At 43.1% G+C, this 15,115-nt stretch overlaps 1 pseudogene; it reads right to left on the reverse strand.

The window, feature by feature from the left end:
• Window positions 1–7,581: 7,581 nt before the first annotated feature.
• On the reverse strand, window positions 7,582–8,626 carry LOC115638050 (annotated as a pseudogene).
• Window positions 8,627–15,115: the final 6,489 nt, after the last annotated feature.

Genomic DNA, 15,115 nt, shown 5'->3' on the forward strand with positions numbered 1-15,115 from the left:
GATACAGGTTCTTACTGAGATGGTTCTGTCCCCAGTCAGGAGACTGGCCAGCATCCTAGGCCAGATGCTGGAGCTGTAACAGGTTTCCAAGCAGGACAAGTTCCCCAGGAAGAAGTACATGGGGATATGAAGGTGCTGATCAGTCACAACTAGTGCAACAATGAGGATGTTCCCAGCCACAGTCACAATGTAGATCGCTAGAAACAGCAGGAAGAGAAGAAGCTGTAGTTCTGGAAGATTTCCAAATCCCAGGAGGATGAATTCTGAGATGGACGTTTGATTTCTGCCTGCTGTGTTAGCCATCAGGTGTGTCTATGGAAAACGAAATACATTATAGGTTGTCATTATGATAAGAGTCTCATATGGACCAGCAAAGCAGGAATGGAAGGTGGATGAGGCATTTCTAGAACAAATAACACAACTGTTCAAAACACAAGACCTGGCACTAATAGGAGACTTTAACTATCCAGACATCAGTTGGAAAAGTAATATGGCAAAACACAACATTTTCAATAATGTCTTGGAATGTGTTAGGGACAAATTTTTTTTCAAAAAGTAAATGATGTACCCAGGGGGAAAACCATTTTAGATTTGATTCCCACCAACAGGGAGGAATTGGTTGTGAATCGGAAGGAGGAAGGCAATTTGGGTGGAAGTTATAGTGAAAAGCTAGATTTCCTAATTCTAAGGAAAGGAAGGAGAGGGAGTCACAGGATAAAGATGACGGATATCCAAAAGCCAGACTTTAACGAACTCAGAGGACTGGTAGGTGAGTTCCCACGGGAAGAAAATCTAAGGGCTAAAGGAGTTCAGGAGAGTTGGCAGTTTCAGAAGGAGACAATATTAAAGGCACAACTGCCAGCTATTGCGATCGAAGGAAAAACAGGAAGAAGAGCAACAGGACAATATGTCTCCATTGGAAACTCTTTAATTACCTGAAAATCAGAAAGGAAGCTTACAAAAAGAGGACATGGACAAATTACTAAGGAGGAATACAAAAAACAGCACAAGCAAGTAGGGACAAAATCAGAAGGGCTAAGGCAGAAAATTAGTTACACCTGGCGAAGGACATAAAGGCAATAAGAAGAGAGTTTTTTTAAAATACACTAAGAGCAAGACAAAGGAAAATGTAGGTCCTCTACTTGGTGGGGAAGGTGCAGGTGTTTAATGCCTATTTTGCTTCATTCTTCTCTAAAAAGGTTAATGGTGACCAGATACTCAACACAATTAGTATTAACAACGAAGTGGAAGGAACACTCACCAAAATTGACAAAGAACAGTTAAAGCATAAGAAAATGAGATGGAATTTTCAAAAGTGCCCTGGGGGTTAGATGCCCCAAAACTTATGAAAGTCCTTTGAAAGTCCCAGCCACCTTTCAGTTTTCAGTACTTTTGTAAATCTCACTCTTAATTTTTCCCCTCTATTTAATGTATATCATATCAGGCACTTTTTGTATCTACCTGAATGTGAGATCCTCAGTTAATCTGTAGAACTCATTGGTGCAGAAAAGCAAGGATTGAGGGAAAAGGCTTAGAGAATTATTTTGAATAAGAAGAAGAATGGCCACAGCTCTAGTAGCATGGACCGAAATGTAAAAGGAGAATAAATGCTGATATTTGAGCTCATAACCAGACATCGGCAACCAGGAGTTATCAAGACACTTCCATTACTGGGTTATTAATCCCTAGTTGTCCATTTCAGGGATTTTATACTTTTTCTGTCCATCACAGGAACCAGGATAGCAAAATTCATGCACTGAGGATGTAAAGGGTTGAACAGCCAAATGGCAACATTTGAAAGCTTCTCCAAGCTCAATTTCTCTAACACCCTTCTAGCGTTATAGATTGTGAACAAAGGGCATTGATGACCTTGTGTTTGCTTATCCATAGAATAATCAGTGACATCCTCATATTCCCAGGCTAGCCAAGTGCTTAGTTACACTGACCATTTTCACAAAAGTCTTTTTTATGCTCTTTAGATATATCCGTCTTATTAGTCAACATGTGAGACAAACAAGTGATACCTCAATGTCTCATTTCCAGAATCATGGAATATATATTATTGACATGTGCCCTAAAACTCCCAGAAGCACGGACAATGAGGCTTACCCAAAACTCTGGTACATTTCTAGCTTGGAATGATGGTCTCTGATTTCTCTGGGATTCGGGTTCGACCCTCTCAGTCACCTCTCAAATTTAATGACTCACTAAAGAGAAATGCTGGAGCCACAATTTATCCTGGAATGTGTTCTTTCCCTGCTAGTCTGAAAAGTAAACACCTCATTCACCAGGGAAGATGGGATGTCCCCTGTCACTGTTGAAGAAGATTTGGAATGACTGAGCCAGGAAAGTTCCTGGGTTTTCTGTGTAGATGGCACAAATAATGATCCCAAAGCAATCAGCCTTTCCCTCTCCAAGGACGTCTCTCCTCTGATACCTGATCAACGGGGTAATTGCTCTGTATGATGCATGTAAAGTCTGGCTCATCTTAGTACAACTCAGGGGAGGCTTCTCTGAGGTGACATGCATGAAGTCAGAGATGTAGGCAGGGCAGTGAAAATAGAGAAGCCCTCAACTGAGCTGAGTGCAGGAGTCAAAGGGAAAACAGAGACTTAGGGCCGGTCTATACTACAAAGTGAGGTCATCTTAACTACATGGGCAGTGCGATGTAAATAAGACAACTTAAGCCCTGCTGTAGACATTGCAGGATTCATGAAAGAACTTCTATCGCTGTAGTAAATGTCTATGTGAGGCTACTTCAGAGCCACAGCTGTACCACTTTAGCGTTTCTACCGTAGACACCCAAAGACAGCTCCACCCGAGACCTAGTGAGAATTCAGGATTTGCTGCCATATTTTTCCCCCTTTCTTAAATGAACTCACATGGAAAATTAATAAAAGATGAGGACACCCTCTCCTGTAAGGAGCTGTGGGATGAGAACTTGGTTTTGTAGAGCCAGGGTTAGCTGACAGCAGCACATCACCACCAGAGGATTTATAGCAATATAGATAAGGAGCAAGGCAGAGATTAAACAGTGCAGGAAGTACAGTCCAAAGGGTCCAGAGCGACAGCACCCTGAGGTCTTTTGACTGCCCCATGTTCACTATTAAACCCTGGAGGGTGGCCCACAAAGATGTCTGCGTAACCACACAAACTTCCAGCCTGCTGTTACTCCAGACTTAACCTGGCTTTCTGACCTCCGGACACTGACTCTTGCTTATCAGTCCCTGCTCTAGCAACTACTCCAATCCCTGCCTGCTCACCAGCACCATGTGTCCGCCCTTGATTTGTGAATACCAGCCCAGCTGTGACTGGTAGGCCAGACAGCCTACGCCCTGGTCCCTTATAAGATAACCTGTGGGCAAACACTTTTCACAAAGTTGTCATTCCATGTCAGACCTCTCAGGCCTCATCCTCAGAGCAAACTTCCCCAACAGCTTTAAAAGGAGAGCCTGGGAGCTTAAATTCACAACCTCCCTAGAGGCTAAAAACCGTGAATGTAATAAAGAAACTAGGTTTATGGATAATTGCAACAATCTTGTTATCCACAAAACCCTTTTTTTTTGTTTTAAGACTACAGAGGAGTTAACTGGCCACTTCTCCTTGAATGCTTTCTTACGATATGTGCTAACTCCTTATGTTAAACCACCTGTTCCACTGTGTGTTTAACTATGAAACTCTGAGTGTGTTTCCTAGGAGAGCTCTCAGTAGCCCAAAAGCTTATCTGTCTCACCAACAGAAGCTGGTCCAATAAACAATATGACCTCACCTACTTTTGAATTTCTCAGCTAATACAATGTGTAGCCATCTACTGGACATGACACAGTATAACTATCTGACATTCATAACAACCCCTAATGACATCTAGTGCCCCTTCCACAGAATAGCAGCCACTTCCCATCCCCACCCTCTGCTGCCCCTGGCGCCCATTATACAGTATAGCCGCCCCCCTCCCACCCCCACCCTCTACTGCCCCCTAGTGCCCATTATACAGTATAGCCGCCCCTCTCCCATCCCCACCCTCTGCTGCCCCCTAGTGCCCATTATACAGTATAGCCGCCCCCTCCCACCCCCACCCTCTGCTGCCCCCTAGTGCCCATTATACAGTATAGCCGCCCCTTCCCCAACCCCACTCCCTGCTGCCCATAGTGCCCATTATAGAGTAGACCTGCCCTTCCCCAGCCCCCACACTGCTACTCTAGTGTGCATTATATAGTATAGATACCCATTCCCAGCTCCCACCGTCTCCTACCCCTAATGACAATTATACAGTATAGTCACCCCTTCCCTGCCCCTCACCCTCTGCTGCCCCAATGCCCATTATACATTATAGACACCTCTTCCCTGGCCCCACCCTCTGCTTCCCCTAGTGCCCGTTATACAGTATAACCACCCCTGCCCCTCCCCTCATGCTTTGCTGTTCCTAGCACCCATTATACAGTATAGCCGCCCCTTCCCCGCCCCCACCCTCTGCTGCCCCAAGTCCCCATTATATAATATAGACACCCTGTGACGTGTTCGGTCACAGAGACCCCCCTGAGGCTGTCACCTGATGTGCTTTAATTACCTCTGAGCCCATTTTCCACTGCCAGTTTGGGACTCCAGAACCCTGGCTTGTTGAGCCAGACACACTAGTCTGCTGCAACGCAGACCCATGTCTGGTCCACTCCCCCAAAGCTGCAGACTAACCAAAAACTACTCAGCAAGTCACCTATCTCCAGCACCCAGGCACTCAGTTCCCAATGGGATCCAAACCCCAAATAAATCCATTTTACTCTGTATAAAGTTTATACAGGGTAAACTCATAAATTGTCCACCCTCTATAACACTGATAGAGAGATATGCACAGCTTTTTGCTTCCCCCAGGTATTAATCACTTACTCTGCATTTGTTAATAAACAAAAGTCATTTTCTTAAGTATAAAAAGTAGGATTTAAGTGGTTTTAAGTAATAACAGACAGAACAAAGTAAGTTACCAAGCAAAATAAAACAAAAAATGCAAGTCTAAGCCTAATACATTTAAGAAACTGAATACAGGTAAATCTCACCCTCAGAGATGTTCCAATAAGCTTCTTTCACAGACTAGACTCCTTCTTAGTCTGGGCCCGATCCTTTCCCCAGTACAGTTCTTGTTAGTTCCAGCTCAGGTGGTAACTAGGGGATTTGTCATGACTGGTAGCCCCCTTTGTTCTGTTCCACCCCCTTTTATATCTTTGTCACAAGGCAGGAGTCTTTTGTCTCTCTGGGTCCCCAACCCTCCTTCTAAATGGAAAAGCACCAGATTTAAGATGTATTCCAGTACCAGAAGACATGATCACATGTCACTGTAAGACCTCAATCTCCATTCTTTCAGGGCTGGCCTGCACATAACCAGGAAGGTTTGTGAGTAAACAGAGCCATTCAAAGCCAGTTTTCCTAGTTAATGGGAGCCATCAAGATTCCAAGCCACCATTAATGGCCCACACTTTCCATAATTACAGTAGGACTTCAGAGTAATACCTTATATTTCCAGCTTCAGATACAAGAATAATACATTCATACAAATAGGATGAGCACACATAATAGATTATAAGGTTTGTAATGATACCCTACAAGAGGCCTTTTGCATAAAGCATACTTCAGTTACATTATATTTACACTCATAAGCATATTTCCATAAACATATGGAGTAAAATGTCACACACTCCTTCACCACCCCCACACTTTGCTGCCCCAGTGCCCATTACACAGTATAGCTGCTCCTTCCCACCCCCATCCTCTGCTGTCCTTAGTGCCCATTATACAATATAGGTGCCCCTCCCCACCCCTCACCCCCTGCTGCCCCTAGTGCCCATTATACAGTATAGCCGACAGTTCCCCTCCCCAACCTCCCCTCCCCTTGTGCACGTGATGCAATACAGATGCCCCTTCATACCCTCTGCTGCCCCTAGTGCCCATGATACTGTATGGCAGCCCCTTCTCTACCCCCACGCTGTGCTGCCCCTAGTGTCCATTATATAGTATAGCTGCCCATTCTGCATTATACAATATATCTGCTGCCTCCCTCTGTGGCTATTATACTATCAGTCCCATTTTGTGGTCCATCTAGTATCCATTTTTTCATGCACGTACTTTTAGATTAATTAATTTGGCGAACATAGAAAGAAGATCAATTTTATTTTTGCATCAGATGCTAGTATCTCGTTTTATTACTTTGAAAAGAAAATGTTTAAATGAAGTATATATTGAAAACCCATTTCCCCATGATATTTTCCACAGGACAAGCTGCATTTCTCTATTATTTAAACTGTAATTGAGTGTTATGCATACAGGAATCAGACCACGTGCTTCAGATTTTGAAAGATCCCTAAGGGAGTTAGAAGCCCATATTTGAGAAATGACTCAGAAGGGGAAATAAGTGGGAGTGAGACACAAAGGCTTGTGAGGACATGCTTTCACCCACCAAGAGGGGACTTTTCACCCTGTTGATTGAATTGTTGGACAGTCAGAGAACACCAATTTAAAGGGAGTCGAGGTAAAATTGCGGAGAGTCCAAAAAAGAGCCACTAGAATGATTAAATGAATAGAAAACCTGCCTGATAGTGATAGAGTCAAGGAGGTCGATCTATTTAGCTCAACAAAGAGAAGGTTCAGGGGTGATTTGATCCCAGTCTATAAGCAACTACCTGGCGAAAAATATTTAATAATCAGCTCTTCAATCTAGCAGAAAATCATCTAAAATGATCCAATGGCTGGAAGTTGAAGCTAGACAAATTCAGACTGGAAATAAGGTATAATTTTTTTAATAGGGAGACTAATTAGACATTGGAACAACTTACCAGGGTCATGGTGAATTCTTCAGCATGGACAATTTTAAAATCAATATGGGATATTTTTCTAACAGATCTGCTTCAGCAATTATTTGGGAGCAGTTCTCTGGCCTGTCCTGTGTCCTAGGAAGTCAGACTAGATGATCACAATGGACCCTTCTGGCCTTGGAATCTATGAATCTATGAAAATCAAGGTTGGAAAGAACTCTGTACGAAGAGCGGAGCCACATCTGGAGAAGGAAAATGACCATTAAATGTTACCAGCAGTGAGTGTTTTGGAATCACTGAAATAATGTTTTCACTTTCCCAAGTGTTTGTGGATCTGTACATTCCTCCCAAGTAGGGTTGCCAAAAAATTTCTATCAGGACTTTTTTTGATGGAAAATTGGGTTTTTTTGACTAAATGTGAATTTTCATAGAAAGGGTCTGATTTCCTTGGAAGAGTTTCATTACTCATCACAAAACTTAAAATAGTTTTGGACAAAAGTTTTTGACCGTTCTTGGCAGAAAACTTTTGCATCATGCAGCTGACACTGTGCTGTAAAATTGGAACAACATGCAGATAGTGGTCAAATTTTCAGCTTTGCAGAGCTTCAGTTTTCCCACAAACTCAAAATTTTCCATTCAACATTTGCATAAGAAAGAAAGAAAGAAAGAAAGAAAGAAAGAAAGAAAGAAAGAAAGAAAGAAAGAAAGAAAGAAAGAAAGAAAGACTTTTTTTCACAATTAAAATATAGGAGAATATATGAGGAATTAAAATATATGAGAAAGAGTGGGGAGGTTCCCCATTTTCTCTCTAAGATGAAACAATTGCAGTGTGTATACAAAATGGGTTTTCAGAGGGAAGTTATTACAAAATAGCTAGGCTGTGAATTTACACTGTATTAGCTAGTCTGCACTGATGCCACCATTCCACACCAATAGCTATTTGCAATCACCACACTGGGCTTTTTCCCTTTGTATACAAGCCCTTGAATTTGACCCCGTCTCAATTCCCATGAACATTAAAAAGGCATTGATGGCTCTTCTCAGGGCCTCCTTGACCTCTCTGTTCCTCAGGCTGTAGATGAGGGGGTTAACCATGGGAGTCAGAGCAGTGTAGAGGATGGAGAACACTTTGTTAAGGACCTTCAGTGTGTTGGTGTCTGGGAGCATGTAGACAATCATCAGTGTCCCATAGAAAGTTGTCACAACAATGAGGTGAGAAGAGCAGGTGGAAAAGGCTTTCTTCCTCCCGGTTGTGGAAGGAACTCTCAGGATAGTGGTGATGATGCAAATGTAGGATGTCAGTGTCAACAGAAATGGGGGCAGGGTGAATATTGCAGTCATAAGGAAAGCCACAATGTCCATCAGCCTGGTTTTGCTGCAGGACAGTTTTTTTACTGGGGTGAAATCACAAAAAAAATGATCAACTTCATTGGGGCCACAAAAAAATAACTGTGATATCAAGGATGTCATTGTGCTACTAACCAGAAGCCCATTTATCCAAGACCCAGCTGCTAGCTGGAGGCAGAGCCTGCCATTCATGAGGGCTGCATAATGCAGAGGTTTGCATATCGCTAAATACCGATCATAGACATCACAGACAAGAGGCAACACTCAACACCTAACAGAAAAGCAAAGAAATAATATTGGATGATGCAAATTCTTACTGAGATGGTTCTATCACCAGTCAGGAGACTGGCCAGCATCCTAGGCAGGATGGTGGAGGTGTAGCAGGTCTCCAAGCAGGATAAGTTATCCAGGAAGAAGTACATGGGGGTGTGAAGGTGCTGATCAGTCACATCTATTGTAACAATGAGGATGTTCCCAGCCATGGTCACAATGTAGATCACTAGAAACAGCAAGAAGAGAAGAAACTGCAGTTCTAGAATATTTCCAAATCCCAGGAGGACGAATTCTGAGATTGACATTCAATTTTCCCATTCTGTTTTCGCCATCGGATGCATCTATGGAAAAGGAAACAAATTATAGGATTGTCATCATGGTAAACGAAGGGAAGGTGGATGAGGCATTTCTAGAACAAATAATGCAACTATCCAAAACAAAAGACCTGGTACTAATGGAGGACTTTAATGACTGGAAAATTAATACAGCAAAACACCACATTTCCAGTAACATCATGGAACATGTTGGGGACAACTCTTTCTATCAGAAAGTCAGTGAAGTAACCAGGGTGTCAGCTATTTTAGATTTGATTCTGACCAACAGGGAGAAATAGCTTGTGACTCGGAAGGAGGAAGGCAATTTGGATAAAAGTGATCATGAAGAGCTAGATTTCATGATTCTAAGGAAAGGAAGAAGAGAGAGCAGCAGAATAAGGATGATGGATGTCCAAAAGCCGGACTTTAACAAACTCAGAGAACTGGTAGGTAAGGTCCCAGAGGAAGAAAATCTAAGGGATAAAGGAATTTCAGTAGAGGTGGCCCTTTCTCAAGCAGAAAATATTAAAGGCACAACTGCCAGCTATTCCGATATGAAGAAAAGATGGAAAGAAGAGCAAGAGCCAATATGGCTCCATCAGGAGCTCTTTTTAATGAACTGAAAATCAAAAAGGAAGCCTACAAAATATGAGAACATGGACAAATTGCTAAGGAGGAGTACAAAAGAACAGCACAAGCATGTAGGGACAAAATCAGACCGACTAATGTACAAAATGAGTTACACCTGGCGAAGGACGTAAAAGGCAATAAGAGGTTTTTTTAAAAATACACTAGAAGTAAGACAAAGGAAAATGTAGGTCTTCTACTTTGTGGGAAAAGCGGAGGTGTTTAATGCCTATTTTCCTTCAGTCTTCACTAAAAAGTTTAATGGTGACCAGATATTCAAGACAACTATTATTAACAGCAAAGGAGTAGGAACACAAGCCAAAATCAGCAAAGAACAGTTAAAGCATCAGAAAATTAGGTGGGATTTTCAAAAGTGCCTTGTGGGTTAGACGCTCCAAACCTTATGAAAGTCCTTTGAAAATCCAAGCCATCTTTCAGTTTTCAGTACTTTTGTCAATCTTGTCTTAATTTTTTTCCTATTTAGTTTATATCATATCAGGCACATTTTGTACCTACCTGAATGTCAGTTAACGTGAGGAACTCGCTGGAACAGAAAGGTAAAGATAGGGGGGAAAGGCTAAGAGAATTATTCTGAATAATAAGAAGAATGGGCACAGACCTAATAGCTCAGATAGAAATGTACAAAGGGAATAAATCCATCTATGTCATGTTATAACCAGACACTGGCAACTAGGAGTTATGAAGAAACTTCCATTATAAGTTTATTACTCCCCAGTTGTCTATTACAGGAATTTTATACTTTCTTCTGTCCATCACAGGCTAATCAACTGCTTAATTACATTGACCAGTCTTTTTTATGCTCCCTAATATGCCTGTCTTATTAGCCCACATGTCAGACACACGGGTTATTCCTGAGTGTCTCATTTCTGAGGTCCATGATGAGGTGATATCCTACCACTGTGGAAGTGAATGGAAGTTCTCCTATATATTTCAAAAGAGCCAGGATTTTACCCGGTATTTTGGAAAGTGGAGATATACCTATCTCATAGAACTGGTGATTCTTACTTATTTCCGCGATTTATGGAATATACATTATTGACATCCACCCTAAAACTCCCAGAAGCATGGACGATGGGGCTTCCCTGAATCTCTGGTATATTTCAAGCTTGAAATGGTCTCTCATTTCTCCGGGATTCGGGTTCCACTCTCTCAGTCACTGCTCAAATTTAAGGACCCACTGAAAAGAAATGCAGGTGCTAGAGCCACAATCTGTCCTGGAACGTGTTCCTTCCCTTCTAGTCCCAAAATGCAGACACCTCTTTGTGTATATATCATTCACCATGGAAGATGGGGTGTCCTCAGACAATGCTGAAAGAGATCTGGAATGACTGAGCAAGGGGAATTCCCGTGTTTTCTGTGCAGACAGCACAAATAATGATCCCAAAGCAATCAGCATTTCCCCTCCAAGGACATCGCTCCTCTGACACCTGATCGACTAGGTAATTGCTCTGCGTGATGCATGTAAAGTCTGTCTCATCTTTGCGTGACCCATGGGCGGCTTCTCTGGGGTGACGTGCATGAGGTCAGAGATGCAGGCAAGGCAGAAAAAAAGGAGAGAGTAGCCATCAAGTAAGTGGAGTGCAGGTGTCAAAGGGAAAACAGAGACTCCGGGCCAGTGTACACTACAAAGTGAGGTCGGCCTCACTACACAGCCTGTACGATGTAAATAAGCTGACCTAAGTCCTGCTGTAGACACTGCTAAGTTGATGGATGAACTCCTTCCATCGCTGTAGTAAGTGTCTATGCAACGCTGCTTCAGATCTGTAGATGTATACTAAAACAGCCCCACCTGAGGCCTAGTGAGAATTCAGGATTTGCTGATACCTCTCTGCCCCTTTCTCAAATGAACTCACACTGAACAGCTAATGGTTCTACATTGCCAACAAGATGCCATACAGAGGTGTAGCCAAGGAGCAATGCAAAGATCAGGCACTGCAGGAAGTACCACCCAAAGCATCTGGACAGCACCCTCTGTTTGGCCCATGCTCACTAATGAACACTGGAGGGTGCCCCTGGAAGATGTCTGGGTAGCAACACAGACTTCCGGCCTGCTCTAACTCCAGCCCTAACCTGGCTTTCTGATCTCCAGTCTCTAACCCTGGCCTGACTCTGACCCTCACTCTTGTCTATCAGTCCTGGCCTCAGTGACTTCTCACTCACCACTGCCATGTGGCCATCTTTGACCTGTGCATGCCAGCCCAGCTGTGAGCAGTGGGACAGACTGCCTCCATCCTGGTCCCTTACAATATCACCCATGGGCAAACATTTTTCACAAATTTGTCATTCCATGTCTGACCTCTCAGTCCTCATCCTCAGACCAAACCTGCCCAACAGCTTCAAAAGGTGAGCCGGCGAGCCAAAATTCACAACTTTCACAGATGCTAAAAATCATGGACTTAATAAAAAAACTGGATTTACGGCTATTTACAACAATATCTTATCCACTAACTCCTCCCCCTTTATTGTCCTATCACTCCCGAGGCATTAACTAGCCACTTCTCCTCGAATGGTCTTTTACAATATATGTTAACTACTTATGTGTAACTCTTCTGCTCATCCTGACTCTGCTTACATACATTAAGCAACCTGTTCCACAATGTATTTATCTGAAACCTTCTGAGGCTATGGCTACACTTGCAGCTGTAGAGCGCTGGGAGTTAAACCTGTCTTTGTGCAGCTGAGTAGGGAAAGCGCTCCAGTCTGTCCACACTGACAGCTGCCAGTGCACTGTCATGGCCACATTTGCAGCATCTGCAGTGCTGTTGGGAGCGGTGCATTATGGGCAGCTATCTCAGCGTTCAAGTGGCTGCAAGGTGCTTTTCAAAAGCGGGGAGGTGGAGTGTGACAGGGAGCGTGGAGGAGAGAGAGAGAGTGGATTTTTGGAGCCAACACTGTGTCAGCTCCTTGCCTTGCAAGTTCCAAACCCCTCCCACACACCTCTCTCACTCACTGAAAGCAAACAGCATTTTTTTTTCCTCACAGGCCAGATAAGCAGCCGCTTGCTGAAACGGATCCCCCTACTCCCTCCCGCCTGCCGCACTGCTTCTCTCCTCGAGCAAACACCAGCTGTGGGCATTCCAGAGGGAGTCCCCCTGCCTCTGCTCATTCACAGCAAACACCAACTGTGTTTGTTTTTTTGATAAGCAGCTCCCAGAGCCTGGAGTTCACAACAAAACAAAGAGCAGAACCTTCACTTAAAAGGATTATGGGAAGCTTCTGGAGGTCAGTCACTGCGTACTAAGGTTATTCCCTGTTTACACTGGTGCACCAGTGCAGCAGCAGCAGTGCTATACTCTTTATTCCTCTCCGGGAGGTGGAGTATAAGCAGGGTTGTAGCCACGGAGATACAGTGCTGTATGTGCCTTGCCAGTGTGGATGGGGAGTGAGTTACAGAGCTGTTGGTGGCTTTATTGCACTGTAACTCTCAAGTGTAGCCAAGGCCTGAGTATCTTTCCTAGAAGAGCTCTCCGTAGCCCAAAGGTTTAACTGTCTCACCAACAGAAGTTGGTCCAAAAAAAGATATGACCTCACCTACCTTTGTCTTTCTCAAATATTACACTGTGCAGCCATCTACTGGCAATGACATAGTATAACAATACGACATTCAAAACTACCTCTAATGACATATAGTGCACATTATGCAGTATCGCTGCCCCTTCCCCACCCCCACTCTCTGCTGCCCCTAGTGACCATTATACAGTATAGCTTTTCTCATTTTGGACCATCTAGTGGCCATTTATCCATGTGGTACTTTTAGTTTATTTTGTTTGGCCAATACAAGAAAAGAATCAATTTTTGCATCTGGATCCCATGCAAGTATCACATTTTATTACTTAGAAAACAAAATGTAAAAAAGAACTATATATTGAAAAACCATTTCCCCACAATATTTTCCACAGCACAATTTATATTTTTCTATTTGTTAAAATGTAATTGATTGTGATCAATACAAGAAACAGACCATACAGCTCAGATTTTCAAACATGTCTCAGAGAGTTGGGTGCCTGACCTCCTTAACCCCCTTTGAAAACTGCAGTGGTGTAAAAGACTATTGAATGGAGCTGAAGGATCCTGGAACATTCTCGCCTAATCTTTACAGTGTTTTGTGTTCTCTAGACTGAGTCTTGAGCAATCTGGAATCCATCACCACAATCTGTTTCATAGCTATTGAGAAATATCTAACAGTCTAGAATATAATCTGACAGGTCTAGAATGCCTCTTCAGGGATGTGGAACATTGCTTGATATGTCGTTGTTGGTTTTTTGCAGTGTCTTTTGCAATCTGTAAAGTATTTTCAGAAATCTGTAAGGAGGCAAAAAAATTATCAGAAGAAATCCAGATATTTCCTTGAGGAAACGGGAATCAGTCTGGAAGATTCAGTAAACTACCCAGAAGAATGAACAATGTGTCAGGGCATTTGGAACATGTCTAAAGGAGCTTCTCATGTAGTTTTGTCCAATAATTTTTGACCTAAAAGCTTCCAAATGGCACCTTTCACTTCCCTGTTCCTCAGCCTGTAGATGATGGGGATAAGCATCAGAACATGACCTGTATAGATAAGGAAGAGGAGTTTGTCAATGTCCCTTGATCCAGTTGATTTCAGTTGTAAATACACAACCGTTCCTGAGCCATGGAACAGAGGCACCCCAAGGAGGTGTGAGGAGCAGGTGGAGAAGGCCTTGTGTCTGCCCTCAGCTGCCAGCATCTTCAGGACGGTGCAGATTCTTTTAATATAAGAGATAAGTATGAGAAGAAAGGGGTTGGGAGTCTGCAAAGAATAAGACACCTGTGAACACAGTTATCTTATTCCAATAGGTGTGTGCAAATGACCATTCTATCAGAGGGGGGACATATAAGAAGAAATGGTTGTTTTCAGGAGAGCTGCAGAAAGTCAAAGAAAGCACGAATCATGCTGGCAATGCGGGTGATGGAGAAATAGAGGAAGGCAGCTTGCAAGGATGAGGGTATCCCCTTCACATCTCTACACCTCTCCATTCAAGCCTCCATTGACCTTTGTGCAGGGAGTCTGTTCCCAGAAACCTCTGGAAGGTCTCGGTAACTCAGGAAGACTGCAGTTGCACAGGAAAAGCCCTGGCCAGAGACAAGCTAACTCTATTCACCCCAATCCAGAGCCATTTTAGGTGCATAGCACGTTATCTTCTTCAGCTTGACCTTAACCTTGAGAGGGAAGAAAACAAAGTAAGAGGGGATACCGCCATGGACAGAAGAATTGACATAAGGAGGAAGGGTAGTGTAGATACCAGTCTAACAGGTGATGCTGGTGGTAGAATGTCTGTGCCTAACCGGGTAAAGAATGTCTGTGAAGCCAAACGGCAAAAATTAAGATGTCTGTAGACCAATGCGAGGAGCCAGGTAACAAAATGGAGGAACTAGAGCTACTGGTGCAGGAAGTGAAACCAGATATTATAAGGATAACAGAAACATAGTGGAATAGTAGTCATGACTGGAGTACAGGTATTGAAGGCTATGTGCTGTTTAGGAAAGACAGAAATAAAGGCAAAGGTGGTGGAGTAGCATTGTATATCAATGATTAGGTTAACTGTAAAGAAATAAGAAGTGATGGAATGGATAAGACAGAGTCTGTCTGGGCAAAAATCACACTGGGAAAAAAAGCTGCTAGAGCCTCCCCTGAGATAGCGCTTGGGGTGTGCTACAGACCGCCGGGATCTGATTTGGATATGGATAGAGACCTCTTTAATGTTTTTAATGAAGTAA

This window comes from Gopherus evgoodei, chromosome 21 (assembly GCF_007399415.2).
Source record: "Gopherus evgoodei ecotype Sinaloan lineage chromosome 21, rGopEvg1_v1.p, whole genome shotgun sequence".
Taxonomy (NCBI): domain Eukaryota; kingdom Metazoa; phylum Chordata; order Testudines; family Testudinidae; genus Gopherus; species Gopherus evgoodei.